Genomic DNA, 18,801 nt, shown 5'->3' on the forward strand with positions numbered 1-18,801 from the left:
CTTGAAAATGAGAGGTAACTCTCAATGTATAACATACTGGACACCTAACAAGCTCCTATTAACCCCCAAAATACCCACAACATATATATAAGCATATGAGTGTCAGAGGAGTGCTACTGAGCATGGCAATATGCATTAAAACCAGAGACCTAACATAAAACACAGACAAAGCTCAGTTTTTAGCACATCTAGTGAGACTCATACACGGTACAGTGCCTAAATATATATGGATAAATATCTAATAAGTAAATGGTCTTTTAGTTTGACATTTTTGGCCAAAATTGTTGTAAGCCCCTGAGCCAACGCCAAGGCAGACCACATATCAGGGGTCCCTAACGCTAATATAAATTCTTAATAACCTGTTTAATAACAGGAAGAATGATTTATAGTAAATCTGTCAATATTAGCTGCAAAGTTCTGTCTGACTGAAGCTTTTATTAACCTGTACATTACCAGGAAAAGCACTCTGTATTAGAGATGTCACAGCCAAACTGCAAGCAGGCAAGTTCCCCTGAGTGGAAGATGCTATGGAGTGAGCCCATAACCATTTAAATGTGGGAGGGGGTGAGCTTAAATTAAGTAGGAGGTTGCCAACCTCCAATCAGCCATGACTAGCTAGACAAGAATTGTAAAACATACTGGACACCTAACAAGCTCCTATTAACCCCCAAAATACCCACAACATATATATAAGCATATGAGTGTCAGAGGAGTGCTACTGAGCATGGCAATATGCATTAAAACCAGAGACCTAACATAAAACACAGACAAAGCTCAGTTTTTAGCACATCTAGTGAGACTCATACACGGTACAGTGCCTAAATATATATGGATAAATATCTAATAAGTAAATGGTCTTTTAGTTTGACATTTTTGGCCAAAATTGTTGTAAGCCCCTGAGCCAACGCCAAGGCAGACCACATATCAGGGGTCCCTAACGCTAATATAAATTCTTAATAACCTGTTTAATAACAGGAAGAATGATTTATAGTAAATCTGTCAATATTAGCTGCAAAGTTCTGTCTGACTGAAGCTTTTATTAACCTGTACATTACCAGGAAAAGCACTCTGTATTAGAGATGTCACAGCCAAACTGCAAGCAGGCAAGTTCCCCTGAGTGGAAGATGCTATGGAGTGAGCCCATAACCATTTAAATGTGGGAGGGGGTGAGCTTAAATTAAGTAGGAGGTTGCCAACCTCCAATCAGCCATGACTAGCTGGACAAGAATTGTAAAACATACTGGACACCTAACAAGCTCCTATTAACCCCCAAAATACCCACAACATATATATAAGCATATGAGTGTCAGAGGAGTGCTACTGAGCATGGCAATATGCATTAAAACCAGAGACCTAACATAAAACACAGACAAAGCTCAGTTTTTAGCACATCTAGTGAGACTCATACACGGTACAGTGCCTAAATATATATGGATAAATATCTAATAAGTAAATGGTCTTTTAGTTTGACATTTTTGGCCAAAATTGTTGTAAGCCCCTGAGCCAACGCCAAGGCAGACCACATATCAGGGGTCCCTAACGCTAATATAAATTCTTAATAACCTGTTTAATAACAGGAAGAATGATTTATAGTAAATCTGTCAATATTAGCTGCAAAGTTCTGTCTGACTGAAGCTTTTATTAACCTGTACATTACCAGGAAAAGCACTCTGTATTAGAGATGTCACAGCCAAACTGCAAGCAGGCAAGTTCCCCTGAGTGGAAGATGCTATGGAGTGAGCCCATAACCATTTAAATGTGGGAGGGGGTGAGCTTAAATTAAGTAGGAGGTTGCCAACCTCCAATCAGCCATGACTAGCTGGACAAGAATTGTAAAACATACTGGACACCTAACAAGCTCCTATTAACCCCCAAAATACCCACAACATATATATAAGCATATGAGTGTCAGAGGAGTGCTCAATGTATAACATGTTATAAATAAATAAATACATCTCTAGTGCGCTCCTCTCTCATTTTTCCTATATATGATGTCATGTACACAAAGGCTTTGCTGATGGCCCTGCATTGCTTTGTACTGTATTGTGTATCTACCTTTTATGTTTTTGGCCATGTTGGTTCCTGAGGGGTGGGTAAGTGAGAAAGGTTTAAGAAGGAGAGGGCTTTAGATACAAAAGGGGTAGAGAGAAGATATCCTTGAGTAGAGTCGGGATGGTGTATAGCGAGAAATTATGGCTGAGATGCAAGGAGGAGCAGAAGAATGTATAGCCTTAAAGTGAGGAGGAGACTTGTATGTGTGATACCGGATTTGATAGGAATCCAAGAGAGGTATTTCAGCAGAGGAGACGCTGAGACAGATTTAGGAAAGAATAGAGTGATTCTGGCAGCAGCTAATAGGATAGATTGTAAGGGAGACAGGTGAGAGGCAGGAAGGCTAGGCAGCAAGAGGTTACAATAGTCGAGACAGGAGAGAATGAGGGCCTGTGTCAGAGTTTAGCAGTAGAGCAACAGAGGAAAGGGCGTATCTTTGCAAAATTGAGGAGGACATACAAAAAAAAAAAACGTACAGACGGTAGGAGGGCATTCTGGTAAGTGCGTCTGCAAGGGGCCGAGGTTTTTGTATTAGGTGTAAAGTATCAGCGAGCTACCCATATGCTTCGTTAAGCAGGTGTATTTTAAGGTGGGTCTTAAAAGTGGATAGAGAGGGTGTTAGTCGGATTTTGAGGGGAAGGGCATTCTAGAGGTGTGGGGCAGTCATTGAGAAAGGTTTAAGGCGGAGAGGGCTTTAGATACATAAGGGGTATACAGAAGACATCTTGGGTTCAAAAGTGGAATATGGTGATCATGTAAAAACATTAAATTGAATGATCATATTCACATGATCACAGGTAAAGTAGCTCTCCACAGTATCATGAATCTAAACTGAAGAATGTACATGCAAAAGGATATAATTACTTACAATTTGGCACAGCCTTTTCATGAAGTGTTTGTGGAGCACACAGGAGACAAAGGGACAATCTGTAGCTACTGTATGGGGGGAGATTGTATCTTTATCCCTCATATATTAAATTCAAAAATAATTATGTTGGTCCATCTCTCTTGACTGATATACAGTAGACATTCATTTGAATTGAGCTCCCAGCTTCCATGGTGTTATAAAAATGGCTATTAAATAAGGACCTCTTTTTATGAAGCAGTATTAAGTCATAAGACACGTTAAGTTACCATAATAAGACACCTTACCGCCTATTTAAGTGAATACACAGATTCCCAACAAGCTCTGAGAAACCCCAACCATTACCACATAATATATACAGTATATGCATATAAGTGTCAAAACGAGTGCTAGTGGGTGTGGCTAAATCTATACAACAAAAAACAAAAATGCCCAAAACTACTTCCAATGTGACAAAAATACACAGTGCAATACCTATTTATCTCTAGTAACCTATTTAAGTGAATATGGTTTCACAATCCATTTTTTCTATTAAACATTTTTCATTGCTTTGCTGCTTGCGGTGAGGAAGGACGTTAAATCCCATTTAAACATACAGAAAACGCTTTGAGAAAAATTAGAACTGAATCAACCTGTCCTGCTGTCATGGGTCTAGATCGGGGCTGGCCAGCTCCTGCTTTCTAGGGTCACCAACAGGTCAGTATTTCAGGATATCCCTGCTTCAGCACAAGTGGCTCAATCAGTGGCTAAGTCAGCGACTGATTGAGCCACCTGTGCGGAAGCAGGGATATCTTGAAAACCTGACCTGTTGGTGGCCCTTCAGGACAGGAGTTTTACACCACTGGTCAAGCTTGTACCCTTAATGACATACCTTGTACCCGGCAGTGGTTGATACACCATTCACTTGTTACTCATGATGTTGGGTTCCATGGCATCAGAGTGTATATGATTCATGGGGACTGTTAATGGGGACTGTTGATTCACTGTCAATTTGTCAGATTATGATATTTTCAAACCATGAATTGACGATAGCTGCTTTCACAACAGTTTTGATAATAATTTTACATTTGAATATGTTTCTAAATGATGGCTTGTATTCATTAAGCTCTAGCAAGTGGTTTATTGGTTTATGTCAACTGATATCAAACATGAACAAAATCACCATTTTAACTAAAGCTTTTCCACGGGTAAAAATGCAGTGATTATGGGGTTTGTTTTTTAAAATCCTGGGACACATTAACAATGTTTTGCTAGTCCTGTATGCAAATACACATGCAAATTTGCACTATTCACAATTACTTATTAATTTTACATTCACAAAGATCTGATAATTGAATCGCTCAACTATGTAACCTGGGTTTTAAACAACTGTGTAACATTTTTGCATAGGTCATTATTAATCAATAACAGTGTTAATATTATCACTGTAAAGGAGTTTAGTTAGTACTTAGTGCATATGCGTACCCGCCGTACATCTGGAGAGCTCTGCAAATGTTACGTTTGATACTGAAAGGGATTTGTGACACTAGCATTAATCAACCGTTCTGTTCATGTGGTAGACATTTATTTTGATTGTATCTGGTATGTTTATTAAAGATTGCGAATGGGATACATATGAATAACTCGTGTAATTCTTTAAAAAGCTGTTTTTGTCCCGAACTTACTGCATTATCCAATAAGTTGTTCTCTGCTGCCATCCTATGTCAATTCGGGGCTCCTCCGTTTAAATAGAATATACAGTATAACATCGCACATAATGATTAATAACGTAAAAGAATACGGCAATCATGCAGATAAGTCTAAGAAATATTACTGGTATAACTACAAATAGAAAATACTATCTTTATTATACATCATAATAACAAGTTTTTTTAGTTACTATATTCGGGGGGGGAGAATCCAAAATACTATGCAATGCTATGCTATGATAACTGTTTGTACTGAAAATATTATATTTTTCCTACAAAACAATCATGTCATTATAGAGGTTCGTGGGTGAAGACAGCAGGGATTGAAAACACTTTTCAAATGATCACTGTGTGACTGCTTTAATAATCTTAACGCATGGGTCATGTTTTCTAATCAGTTCATACTACGGAGAATTTCCATTATTTGTATTATAAGCACGCAGAAGAGTTGATGCATGTGTGGCTATTGAATTAAAATATGGCCTCTTAGGACCGCTACAATTGTAGACACTACTAACGTACCGGAAGAATGTCAGATTGTATTCAAGAGAACAGGCCAAAAATATACGGATGGGGGGCGTGCACCTAACAAACAGGATACTTAGGTGGATGCTGAATTCTTCATCAATGTTTTGTACATCGACATGTTAATTTAAAAATATATATATTTCATTTAAGACAAATGTACCACCCTCTGTTGGTCTACCGCAGCGGTGCGCAAACTGGGAGATGCGAGACTGACTGCGGGGGGCGCGGGGTTTACAGGGGCCCCGCGCGCTTCCCGAAGGCACTTAAATTAAGTGCCGGGGGAGCTGCAGGGCCTCTGTAAACCTAACTTACCTTGGCTCCGGCAGCTTCTCACACGCATCGCCATGGCAACGTGACGTCATGACGCCGGTGAGGGGGGGCGCGGAGGTGAGGGGACCGCCAGCAGGGGGGCGCAGGGAAAAAAAGTTTGCATCCCGCTGGTGTATCGTACAGAACAGGAAAAGCACAGGTCATTGTATATTACATGTTGCTATGAAATTGAGCCAATAAAATATGCTTTAGTGCTTCTTTATATCATGTACAACTCGCAGCTACTTTCCATTTTTATCCTCTGTGAATAACAATACCAGCAAAACAAGAGCAGGTATACACTACAGTAAATGCTCAGAATACGTTCAAGATTATGTGAAAGAGCAGACTTTAATATCTCCCCTCTGACACATCTTTGGTGGGTACGAGATGTGTATCATAGCTCTGAGACAGCAAAAACAGAAATATTGCTTGGACTGCTTTTATTTGCAACTCATTTGAAATATGGAGCTGTTCAGTGAATAAAGGCACTGACTGAAAGCAATGTCACCGTGCAGTGGAGCCTGGTTCAAATCTTTGTGTTAGCACGTTGTGACATTGGGCACGTCACTTTATCTCCCTGTGCCGCAAAGAATGAGACTATAAGCTCTATGGGAAAGGACTCATTGTGACTGCAAGATTCAATGCACAGCACTATACAAGAAAAAACAATCATTAGATTTTAAACAGCTATTCTTTGGGATCATCTGCTCCATACTCAGATGTGTATGCTCTGTGCCTGTTTATGACATGTGCATAACAACATTTGATTTACTGGTTTTGACGACACTCTGTATCTACAATATTGGATGGAGAGGCTGACCCCAAACTTACACATCTGAGAATAGATGAACCTTTAATGTTGCTGTCTAAATACAATACCCCATTCTCCAGAGCATTTCTGTAAAGCTCTTTTTTAATTAAGTCCAGCCAGGTGACTTTGTAAAAACATCTCAAATTGTCTGTCTGTCCTGCAATCATCATACCCTGCTGTGTCTTAATTTAATTCGTCTTTCAAACCATTTGCTGTAACGTCCCTCACATGTGCTAATTAAGTTGTTTAGTCCAGCCAGGTGACTTTGTAAGAGTATATAAGTAAACTCACAACAGCCATTGCTGCCTGCAGCATTTGCTTCTAAGCAGAAATGCTTTTAAGTAGAAATCTTTAAAGTAGTGTGGAAGTTTAAAAAAGGAAGTTCAAAAAGAAGTGGAAAAAGTGGACACCATCTACTGCTTCTGATTCCTGCATTTGAACTACGCTGGAAAGGAGGATATCATCCCAGACTGCACATCTCAGCACATTACTATTGCTGTGATGCCGCCTTTACTTTTTATATTTGCTGTAACCTCACTTATTTTCAAATTATGCACTTCCTTCCACCAGCCTCATCATGTCTCTAACTCTATTCATATTTCGCCATCTCTCCTTACTTCACCACTTCTCAGTTCACATGAACTCCTCTCTTACCTATGCCCTCTGTCACCATACAGCTATACCTCCTGCACTAAAACACACCCCTACAAATCATCCTCACACATTCTCTTTCTGTCCATGCTTCTCCTCCTCGCTTCTGGGGATATCTCTCCCAATCCTGGTCCCTGCCTTATTTCTATTTGCTCTCGTCCTCGCCTTCCACATGCAACTTCTACTCCTTCTGGTGTAAACCCCTCCAACCTCATACCCATCCCCTGCCACCCTCCCTCCTCTCTCCCTTTCTCCTGTGCCCTTTGAAATGCTTGCTCCCTCTCTAACAAGTTCCTCTCTGTGCATGACTTCTTTCTCTCTCACTCTCTGCTCCTATTTGCCATAACTGAGACCTGGCTCACTCAGTCTGACTCTGCTCTGGAAGCTGCCCTCTCTTATGGTGGCCTTTCCTTCTCCCACACTCCGCGCCCTGATGGCAGGGGTGGAGGCGTGGGGCTCCTGCTCTCCTCTCTCTGCCGCTACCGAACCGTTCCTATTCCTCCCTCTCTTGCTTTTCCCTCCTTTGAGGTTCACACAGTCCAGATCTTCTCTCCTCTCCCGGTCCATGTGGTGGTCATCTATCGCCCACCTTCCTCTACTCATCCCCCTTCTGCCTTTCTCTCTCACTTTGAATCCTGGCTGTCTTTCTTTCTCTCCTCAGACTCCCCTGTTCTTCTCCTTGGGGACTTCAATTGCCACATTGATGACCCCTCTCTCCCTTGGGCTTCCCGCTTTCTTTCTTTAACCTCTTCTTTTGGCCTTCAACAGTGGACTGAAGCCAGCACCCACAAGGATGGACACTACCTAGACCTTGTTTTCACTAAAAACTTCTCTCTCTCCGATTTCTCCATTTCCCCTTTTCCTCTCTCTGACCATCACCTCATCTAATTTTCGCTCTCTCGCTTCTCTCCATCTCCATCTCCACCTCGCCCTCGTTTTTGCAGAAACCTGCGTTCTATTAACCGACCAGCTCTTGATTCCACTTTACGCTCCTCCCTCTCCTCTCTCAGTTCTGCTTCAGACCCTGACAACCTGGTCAGGAACTACAACTCTGCCTTATCTTCCTCTCTTGATCTTCATGCCCCGCTTTCTCTCTGCCGTCCTCGCCCTTCTAACCTCAGACCCTGGCTAAATTCCCACACTCGCATGCTGTGTTCCTCCACTCGTTCCTCTGAATGCCTCTGGAAGAAATCGCAGACTTCATTCACTACAAATTTATGCTATCCTGTTTCAACTCTGCCCTCTCTCAGGCTAAACAAACCTAGTTTTCATCACTAATCAACACACACAAGTCTAACCCACGCTGTCTCTTTTCTGTCTTTGACTCTCTACTCAGACCACCCTCAGCTGCCTCCTCTTCTTCCTCCATCTCACCTCAGGACTTTGCTGACTTTTTTAAGGAAAAGGTGGAATCCATACGGCAGAATATCTCATCTGTTGCCTCCTCCCATCCCACAATGCTTCCCAACTCTCCTCCTGCCTTTCTTGACTCTTTTTACGCTATCTCGGAGGAGGATGTGTCACTGCTGATCTCCTCTTCTCCCTCTACCACTTGCCCTCTTGATCCCATTCCCTCCCATCTCCTAAAATCTCTTGCTCCTTCTATAATCCCTATGCTCACACAGATCTTTAACTCTTCCCTCTATTCTGGTACCTTTCCATCCTCCTTCAAGCATGCAACCGTTATACCATTACTCAAAAACAGCAAGCTTGACCCTACCTGTCCTTCTAACTATCGACCTGTCTCCCTCCTGCCTTTTGCCTCCAAACTCCTTGAACGTCTTGTATTCTCTCGATTGCTACACTTTCTCAACACCTATTCTCTCCTAGACCCTCTACAATCTGGCTTCCGCACTGCTCACTCTACTGAAACAGCCCTCACTAAAATAACTGACGACCTCCATGCTGCCAAAGACAGAGGTCATTACACTCTGCTCATATTACTCGACCTCTCTGCAGCATTCGACACCGTGGACCACCCTCTTCTCCTTCACATTCGCCATACTCTTGGTATTCGGAATAAAGCTTTATCCTGGATCTCCTCTTACCTCTCCCATCGTACTTTCAGTGTCTCTTTTGCCAACACCTCCTCCTCCTCTATGATCTCTCTGTGGGGGTACCCCAGGGCTCTGTCCTGGGACCCCTTCTCTTTTCTCTTTACACACTCTCTCTAGGTGACCTAATCACATCTTTTGGGTTTAAATATCACCTCTATGCTGACGACACACAAATTTACCTTTCAACCCCTGACCTTACACCTGCTATACAGACCAAAGTTTCTGAATGCCTCTCTGGAATATCATCCTGGATGGCCATCCGCCGACTGAAACTTAACATGGCAAAAACAGAGCTCCTTATACTTCCTCCCAAACCTGGCCCTACTACATCCTTCCAAATTGCTATTGGAAATACGATCATTCACCCAGTAGCCCAAGCACGCTGCCTAGGGGTTACACTTGATTCCTCTCTCTCATTCTCCTCTCATATTCAAAACGTTTCTTAAACTTGTTGCTTTTTCCTCCGCAATATCACAAAGATACGCCCTTTCCTCTGTTACGCAACTGCTAAAACTCTGACTTAGGCCCTCATTCTCTCACGTCTCGATTACTGCAACATCCTGCTGTCCGGCCTTCCTGCCTCTCACCTGCCTCCCCTACAATCTATCCTAAACGCTGCTGCCAGAAACACTCTACTCTTTCCTAAATCTGTCTCCGCATCTCCCCTCCTGAAATCCCTCTCCTGGCTTCCGATTAAATCCTGTATCTCACACTCAATTCTCCTGCTCACTTTTAAAGCTTTACATTCTTCTGCCCCTCCTTACATCTCTGCCCTAATCTCTCGCTATGCACCATCCCGACTCTTGCGTTCTTCTCAAGGATGTCTTCTTTCTACCCTCTTTGTATCTAAAGCTCTCTCCCGCCTTAAACCTTTCTCACTTTCTGCCCCACACCTCTGGAATGCCCTTCCCCTCAATACCCGACTAGCCCCCTCGCTATCCACCTTTAGGACTCACCTTAAGACACATCTGCTTAAAGAAGCATATGAATAGCACTGGATAATCATGGACACATGATACATAAAGCTTGGCCCCCTGCAGACGCACTTACTAGAATTCCCTCCTACTGTCTCTGTACGTTCTCCCTACCTACCAATTAGATTGTAAGCTCCTCGGAGCAGGGACTCCTTCCTTAATGTTACTTTTACAGTATGTCTGAAGCACTTAATCCCATGATCTGTTATTTATATTATTTGTTATTTATATGATATGTATTACTACTGTGAAGCGCTATGTACATTTATGGCGCTATATAAATAAAGACATACAATACAATACAATTATTACTTTCTTCATCCGTTGAACCTATGTTGTCTATCTATCCCCTTAATGAAGAAGCTAGTCCCTGTCAGGTCGGGGATGAGGTGTAACACTGCCAAATTCTAAAACAATTGATATATACAGGGATTCCACTATGCCTGGTCAATAGCTCCCACTATAGCTATATGATACACACAGATAGGCACAGGAGGAATGATCTAAGACTAATCTGATCAGGTTGTGTCACAATAGATCTATACAGATGTCACATAGGAGGTAATTCAGTTATCTAGGCAGTATACATTGTATATAATACACACACACAAACAGGATTTATTTAGGTTTATTTAGTTTAGTTTATTTAGCACTAATTCTCTCATTATTGTGAGAGTCTTGGGTTTAATAGTTCACAGTAATAGTTAATAGTGTACACCTAGCACTTCTTTTGAAGCACCAGCACATATGCCTGGATACAGTAATTATCATATGCAGACATCTGCCATGGCTGTACGCATCTGTTAGGTTAGGTTCACAGTTTCATATTAGCAGGGACAATATTATTATACCTTGACCTGCAGTTCTACAATAAGCACTGTTGCGAGTTTTAGTTTTAATCTACTTTTTTGTTTTCCTTTTTTTCAATAATAAATAAATAAATTATTATTTCAAGTCAGTGGAGGTGGTACACACCCCCTCTTTCCAGTATGTATAATTTACACATATAAGGTGGAGTGCATATCCAAACAGGGACTCTGTTTTCTCATAGTTTCCCAAATTCTAAAACAAACATAGAAACAGACAATAAAGAGAGTGTTTACTTGTTTAACTAACAATCTTATTTATTCATGTTAATACGTATTAAAAGAACAGTCAGTTGTATCATCCAAACGCAGTGACGTGAATATAATCAATACAATTGAATGGTCTCTAAGGTGTCTAATGGCATAGCACTGCTTGATTAATATGGGCGTTCATGTTTCTATGACTGTCACCCCAATAGTAAAATCTTGGGAGCAGATGAGCAGAATTACAAGTACCTCCAGGAATATATACAGATGGAGCAGGACTTAGTTTCTCTGGAGCCGCAGCTGAAAAGGCAAAAAGGCACAGCTCCGGACAGTGCCTGCCGCGGCATCGCTGCGGGGGTCCATACTTCTGGATCAGACCCCACACAGAGATGATCTCCGGGTGCCGTAGCACTGTATTCGAGATCCAGTGCCAGATTCACACTGGATGGAGACCTCCCCAATGATCTTTCCGGTACTGGGGTTGCCTCTCTTCTCCCTTTTGCTCCAACGTCTCACTTTTGCTCGTTGCCTTTTACATATATCCTTTACATATCTCGTGGCGCACTCTCGTACAGTTACAGAGGGAGCGGCTCAGTGAGTAAAGACACTGACTGGCACTGAGAGTTTGAAGCAGGGGAGCCTGGTTCAATTCCCAGTGTCGGCTCCTTGTGACCTTGGGCAAGTCACTTTATCTCCCTGTGCTTCAGGCACCAAAAACATAGATTGTAAGCTCCACGGAGCAGGGACCTGTGCCTGCAAAATGTCTCTGTAAAGCGCTACGTAAAACTAGCAGCGCTATACAAGAACATGCTATTATTATTATTATTATTAAATATGGTATGCATCTATAGTAGGCTGCTACCAAAACAAACAATTCTTCTTTTAAATTGCAAATATCCAATGTATGAAAAATAGAAGTATTAAAAAAATAAATATAAGGAAACATGTTAACATGAGAAAGATACATGTTTTTGGTGATGGAACATTAGGGCCCATATTTTCTAAACAGGTCTCTGCAATAAGACACTTTCTGGTGCTAGAAGACTTCTTCCGGCTCATTAAAGTGAATGCACTATATGGTGTTTCCCAGAACCAGGAGAATGCTTATTACTTAGAACCAACGCTTACTGTAAATATGGACTTAAAGGCGCCATCCAAGGCAGCAAATAATTTTTCAAATTCTTTTATTTTATATAGCATTGAAGCAGAAGGTCCCCGAAGCTGAACCCCGTTAACTTTAGCTCCGGAGACCCCTGCTTCCGAAGATACTTACCTCTCAAGTAGGTGCCGATAGCTGCTCCGGCTGAGCAAGGAGGACTTTGAAGTTTAAAGCTCCCGCGACACATGGGACAATAGGATGCCGCAGATGATGTCGCGGCTTCCTATTGGCCCGCAGGACGTCCAAACTTTCAACCGCGGGCATATTGTGAGCCCTGGTCGCCGACGCGAGCTACCAGCACCTAATATGGAGGTAAGTATCTCCGGAAGCAGGGGGTCCCCGAAGCTGAAAGTAATGGGGTTCAGCTCCGGAGACCCCCTGCTTCAATGCTATTAATACATATGAAAAGAAATTGCTAAAAAAAATCCGCTGGCTTGCATTATTGCTTTAAATTACGCATTATAATTGGTTGTTTTGTTCTGATTTACAGATCTAAAACAGACTTTTTTTTTCACCCTAATGTCTTGCTTCAGAAATCTAGGGGAGTTGGACTATTGATAACAAATTGGAAAACTGCTTCAGATGGCCTTGCACTCATTTTGGAAATGAGAGCATTTTGACGATGATTCAATAAAATAAGTCTGTTTTTAATCTTTACAAGGCTAAAAACAACCAGCAAATATATCGTATAATAATGTCTGAGAGAAAATGTTGGCTTTTTGAAAGGTGACTGGTAAAAAAAAAGGACTTGTTTCTAAAAACCCTAATTTTGCAATGTTGCCTAATTTCCTGTTTGAAGCAATGATAGAAATCAGGGTGTATCTATTCTGTCTGTATTTTCACCCTTGAAGCCTCTGCCATGTTATGTTTTAAACATAACAGTATTGTTATCGGGTTATGCCAAAATGGCTCTAATAGGGGATATCTGATGTATGAAGCAATGCTTTAGCTGCAGCATATCAAGAACAATTTTTAGATTACATTTAATTACCCATTAGAATTGCCAGAACTACAATCCCATACTAAAATCCTTCCTCCAGACAATCTGTCAGATCAACACAGTGCCTTCAATACAAAATTTAATAAATATAATGTTTTAAATGATTCTGGATCGAAATAGATGTTCTTCATTTGTATTTTTGCGCATGTGCCTGGGTTTCTTCTCATGTAAGGCCTTTGCTGTGTTTACACCGGGCTCGGCCTTTCAAAGACGCAAAGCAAATCATCAGATAAAACGTTCGTTGATCCAAAAGAAAAAACTAGTAGCGCAGATAATTTTCAGTATACTCGTGCATCATTTTTATAGTATAATTCTATTTATAAATATGCATAGTGTGTTTAGAGAAACTGTATCTTTTGTATATGTTTATACAATTTTCTATAGTACTATTATAGAGACATTACATAGATTCAGCTCTTTATATATTGCCTATATACACATACCTAGGTATGTCATTATATTTGGAGATATATGGTATTGACATTATTATGAATATAATGAAAAAGACGGAAAGGACATGCACTTACATTAATTTAGTGCTAGTGCAGCTCTCAAAGGGTCAAAGATGGGCCTTCTCTTTTTAAAATGACCCATTTGTAACCCTTTGAGAGCTGCACTAACAAGAAATGAATGTGTATGCATGTCCTTATTTCCTTTTAATCCCACTCATTTCTAACAATATCATACTATATATTTCTTCTTGTCTCACCTTTATGCATTTATGGACTTTTGTTCAAAGAACGAAGATTGTGTCCTAGGGAACATTTGAAAGTCTGGCAGCAAAAGATAGGGCGTAAGTGGTTATATTTAGGTTTTACATGTATTGTTCTTTTTGCACAAATTATATTGCACTGATTAGATTTGTATGTAATTTCTTATATATACTACACACACACACACACACACACACACACACACACACACACACACACACACACACACACACACACACACACACACACACACACACACACACACACACACACACACACACACACACACACACACACACACACACACACACAAGTGTTTGCACCTCTAAAGATTTTCACATAGTTCAATCCTAAAATGTTATTAGATCTTAATCCAAGTCCTAATAATAGATCATGATAACCTGATCCTACAAATAACACAAAAACATGATACTTTTTCAACATTTATTTATGCACAAATGTTTCAACATTCAATATTCCTGTGCGAAAAAGAATGTGAACCTTTAGATTCAGTACCTGACGTAACTCTTTTGAGCAGCAATGACTTCAACTAAGCGTTTCCTGTAACTGCAGGTCAGTCTCTCACATTGGTTTGAGAAATGTTGTCAGATTCCTCCTTACAAAATTGCGTTATCTCAGTGATATTTGAGGCATCCTTGCATGGACAGCTCGCTTCAGGTCCTGCCACAACATTTTGATGGGGTTTAGATCCGGACTTTGACTAGGCCATTCTAAAATGCGGAATTTTTTCTTCTGCAGCCATTCTTTTGTAGATCTGCTTGTATGTCTAGGATCATTGCCTTGCTGCATGACCCACTTTCAGTTCAGCTTCAGCTCACGGGCGGATAGCCTGATATTCGCCTCTAGAATCTTCTGATACAATGCATGGTTGTGTGAATGACGACAAGCCGTCCAGGTCCTGACGCAGCAAAGCAGCTGCAAACCATCACTGTCCCACCACCATGCTTGACGGTTGGGATGAGATTCTTCTGTTGAAACATAGTGTTTGGTTTTCGCAAAACAAAACGTTTCTACCTTTGACTCGTCTGTTTAGAGAACATTGCTCCAGAAGTGTTGTGGATCTACGTCTTCTTTGGCGAACATCAGACGGGCAGCTATGTTATTTTTAGAGGGCAGTGGTTTCCTCGTGGCTATCTTTCCATGAACACCATTCTTGTTCAGTCCTTTTCTGATAGTTGAGTCATGAACTCTCATATTAGCCAAGGCGAGAGTGGCCTGCAGATCCTTGAATATTACTCTGGGGTACTTTGTGACTTCCTGGGTGATTTCACACGTTGTTCTTGGAGAGATTTTGGTAGGTCGACCACTCCCTAGGTAGTGACTGTGGTCTTGAACTTTTTTCCTTTGTAGACTATGTCTGACTGCAGATTATTGGAACCCCAAATCTTCAGAAATGGTTTTGTAACCCTTTCTAGACTGATGAGCATTAATAACTGCTTTTCTGAGGTCTTCAGAGATTTCTTTTGATTCCGGCATGTATTTCCACACACCGGTATGGTGAAGACCAAACTCACAAAGTGTCTGATCTTTATATAGGGTGGGGCCTCCCAAACTCTTTTGAATATCTACCTAATTATTTAAACACCCGATTCTACTTATCCCCTTTAATTTAGCTGGTAAAACCTGGGTTTCACTTACTTTTGCACATACTCTAACTATTAATTACTCATTGTTTGTCTAATTCATACATTATTTTGTTTCAAAAGAAATAGAATTGGTTAATATAAACCCTATTGGATATTTAAGAAAAGACTGATGTATGTATATATATATATATATATATATATATATATATATATATATATATATACACATCAAATAAAAAGATCACTTGTGAGCACATTCACATGTCTTAGGCAGGTCTGCAACCCTGCCTTTCACCATTATCACCCAGCATACAGTGCTTCCACTGCAGCAAGGGATTCTGGGATATGTATATACATATACATATACATATATACAAACACACACATACCACAAACGAGAGCCCAGAGGAAGCTAATTATTTATTGGAACACTACTTAAGGCAGATGATCTTAAAGGAGAGGCAGGTGACTTTGCATAGACGCACCCAGAAGTTATACCACCGGGCAGTCAAAGGGTGCATAACCTAAGACAGAGGATATCAAAGGCACATTTCCATGAGCTGGATGCAAGACATGCTAAACAGTGGATGTCTCTGACGGACGATATGTGACTTTATGCGCAGAGTCCTCATTGTGTTTGTGAGTGTTCCTGATAACCTCTTCTTTATATAACAGTAAAAAGATGTTATACTATGTTTGTTTTCGCTCCCTCTCTATTCTCAGGCATATAAAAAGACCTGACCTGGATACTACAATACAATTTTATTGTACAAGACTTACATTGACAGTATCAAATCTGAGTGGAGAGGAGAATCCGCAAACGGGAGTGAGCAGTGCACTGCAAGCATGAACGGGCTCGGCAAGGAAAGGATTTAAAAATAAAAATGTATTATGATTGTGGCATCAGTGAAGAAAAATGGTCAGGACCAGGAGAAGACTCTGGCGCATTTCGTGAGTGAAGCACTTTGTCAAATCTGAGTGCACTGGCAGTCATTTATTTCCTTAATACACATTGGATTAGATATACTGCACCATATTTTGTTTTCTTTTGTATCCTGAAAGACATCCTTCTGATGCATTGTACTGTTAGGTTGGCCATGTAATCAGTTGAGAGACACTGCATGCCATTTAATAATAATAATAATAATAACTGTAGCCCTCAGACCCCCCCCCCCCCCCCGATCACAGAACGGACACCCTAGGGTGTACTAAGGTCTGGCTACATGTTTCTAGGTGGTGCATACCTGCTGGCAACAGGAGGGCCTGAGTCTCCCGCAATGGTGTGGGGGAGGACAGGACCAGGTTTCTGGAGTACATGCCTTCATCTCTTCTCAGTGGTGCAACGCCTCCATCTCTGTGAAGCCCCAGGGATATGGGGTGGAACCCTTACAGAGAACTCCCACACAGGGATGAGAGATTCCAGTCCCAGTCAGGTCTTTGTTAAAAGCAGCAGCAGCTCTCTTTATTGTTCACACAGCAGAGTAGCAACAGCAACACGCTTTATAGCAGGTACAGGGTCTTCTCTCCCTCCAGACTGCACCCCTTCAGGTTGGGCTCTGGATCTCTGTGTCCCTGCCACCACCCCAAGCCGCGGGCGCTCAGGGTGGGGCTAGCTCTTCCCTCACCCCCTATGCAGGGTGAGAGGCACTGGTCCACCGTAGCTCTATCAGCTCTAATCAGGGTCTGCCTGATCTCCTCCAACTGTATCACACTAACAGGAACTCTCTCACTCAGAACTGACACTAGACTGTGCACTGCCCTTTATGACTTTGGCAGGCCCCTCCCTTATGTCTCTTGCCTTAGACACAGAGTCAGGTGGCCTACCTCCATCACTCAGGGCTTGAAGTGGGGGGAACCCATGATAACTACTGGCAGTCTGCCCTTAGCAGGGCTTATACCAGTAGGAGGATAGACATATAGCCCTATTTCTTACCAGGGCTACATAACTTTATTTCATATAGCGCTTTTTTCCCAATGGGACTCAAAGCGCTTCACAATTACAATATAGTGCGCGGAAAGCAGCACTGCAAATAGGGTTTCTATTCTGCTGATTACTTAGTAGAATGATGAAATAGCCACACATCCAGATATGACAAAACATGATGTATCAGGAGAGATGCAGCTGCATATTATTTTGTGGTGGGCACAGCAAGAATAGGTATTTTCAAAAAATATGTCGCCGACATTTCCTGTGGATTCCATAATGATGCTTCGTTATTATCCAACTACCTCTATTGAGATGTAAGCGGAGAATGTTTTGTATATAGATGTTACAGTTCTGCAACTTCATAGATATTCTATACAAGGGAAGGCTCAAGCCTGAAGGTCATTTTTTTTTTTTTTTTTTTACTAAACACAGCTAAGTCCTAATGCAATTTACAAACCATTAAAGTACACATTAGATAAGTGAATGAGACCGCTATCACCATTGTTAGCTTGAACAAATAGGGATCAATGACAGGTGCTGTAAGGGTAATAAATACAATAGTATCGGTGGTGATCAAAAGATTGATCAGAGAAGATTCCCTTATATGTAGCAATCGCGTGTCATACATGTAATATCATATTTATTGGACATAAATGGTCCTGCAGTAAAATACTGTATGTCTGACAAGTTTCCCAGAATCACCGAGGAAATCAAAAAATTTTTTTGATTTTTTGATTTCCTCGGTGATTCTGGGAAACTTGTCAGACATACAGTATTTTACTGCAGGACCATTTATGTCCAATAAATATGATATTACATGTATGGCACGCGATTGCTACATATAAGGGAATCTTCTCTGATCAATCTTTTGATCACCACCGATAATAAACCATTAAAGTAGCAATACTACCTTCCAACTTTTTGGGGTATTATTTTTATATGTAAAGCATGTGACAATGTATAATTCTCATTCTTATTTAAACTGGCAATTGTATGGTGCTCATGTTATAAATCTGTCAAAATCCTGATTGTGTGCATAACTTCACATTTTTTGCTACTTTAACAGTAAAGAGTGCAAAACATATGTGCAGTAACTATAGTTCTCAGTGCTATGATAATAACCGAGACTACACAAGCTCTCGTAATGCTCCTGCTGTAGGCAAGGGTTGAACAAAAAGGTAGCTGAATAAATGTAATTTCTCTTAATTGGTGCACATCCTAATGGTTAATTGGTATAAAGATCATTTAAATTACTGCCAATGATATGAAGCATTGTTCCTATAATAGGAACATGATTAAAATGTACCTTTTATTAGGTTATTTAAAATAAATTCAGCTACTAAACACACCCTTGTGAGGCAAATTAATTACAGTTCAGCTGTCT

This window comes from Ascaphus truei, chromosome 4 (genome assembly GCF_040206685.1).
Source record: "Ascaphus truei isolate aAscTru1 chromosome 4, aAscTru1.hap1, whole genome shotgun sequence".
NCBI classification, from domain to species: domain Eukaryota; kingdom Metazoa; phylum Chordata; class Amphibia; order Anura; family Ascaphidae; genus Ascaphus; species Ascaphus truei.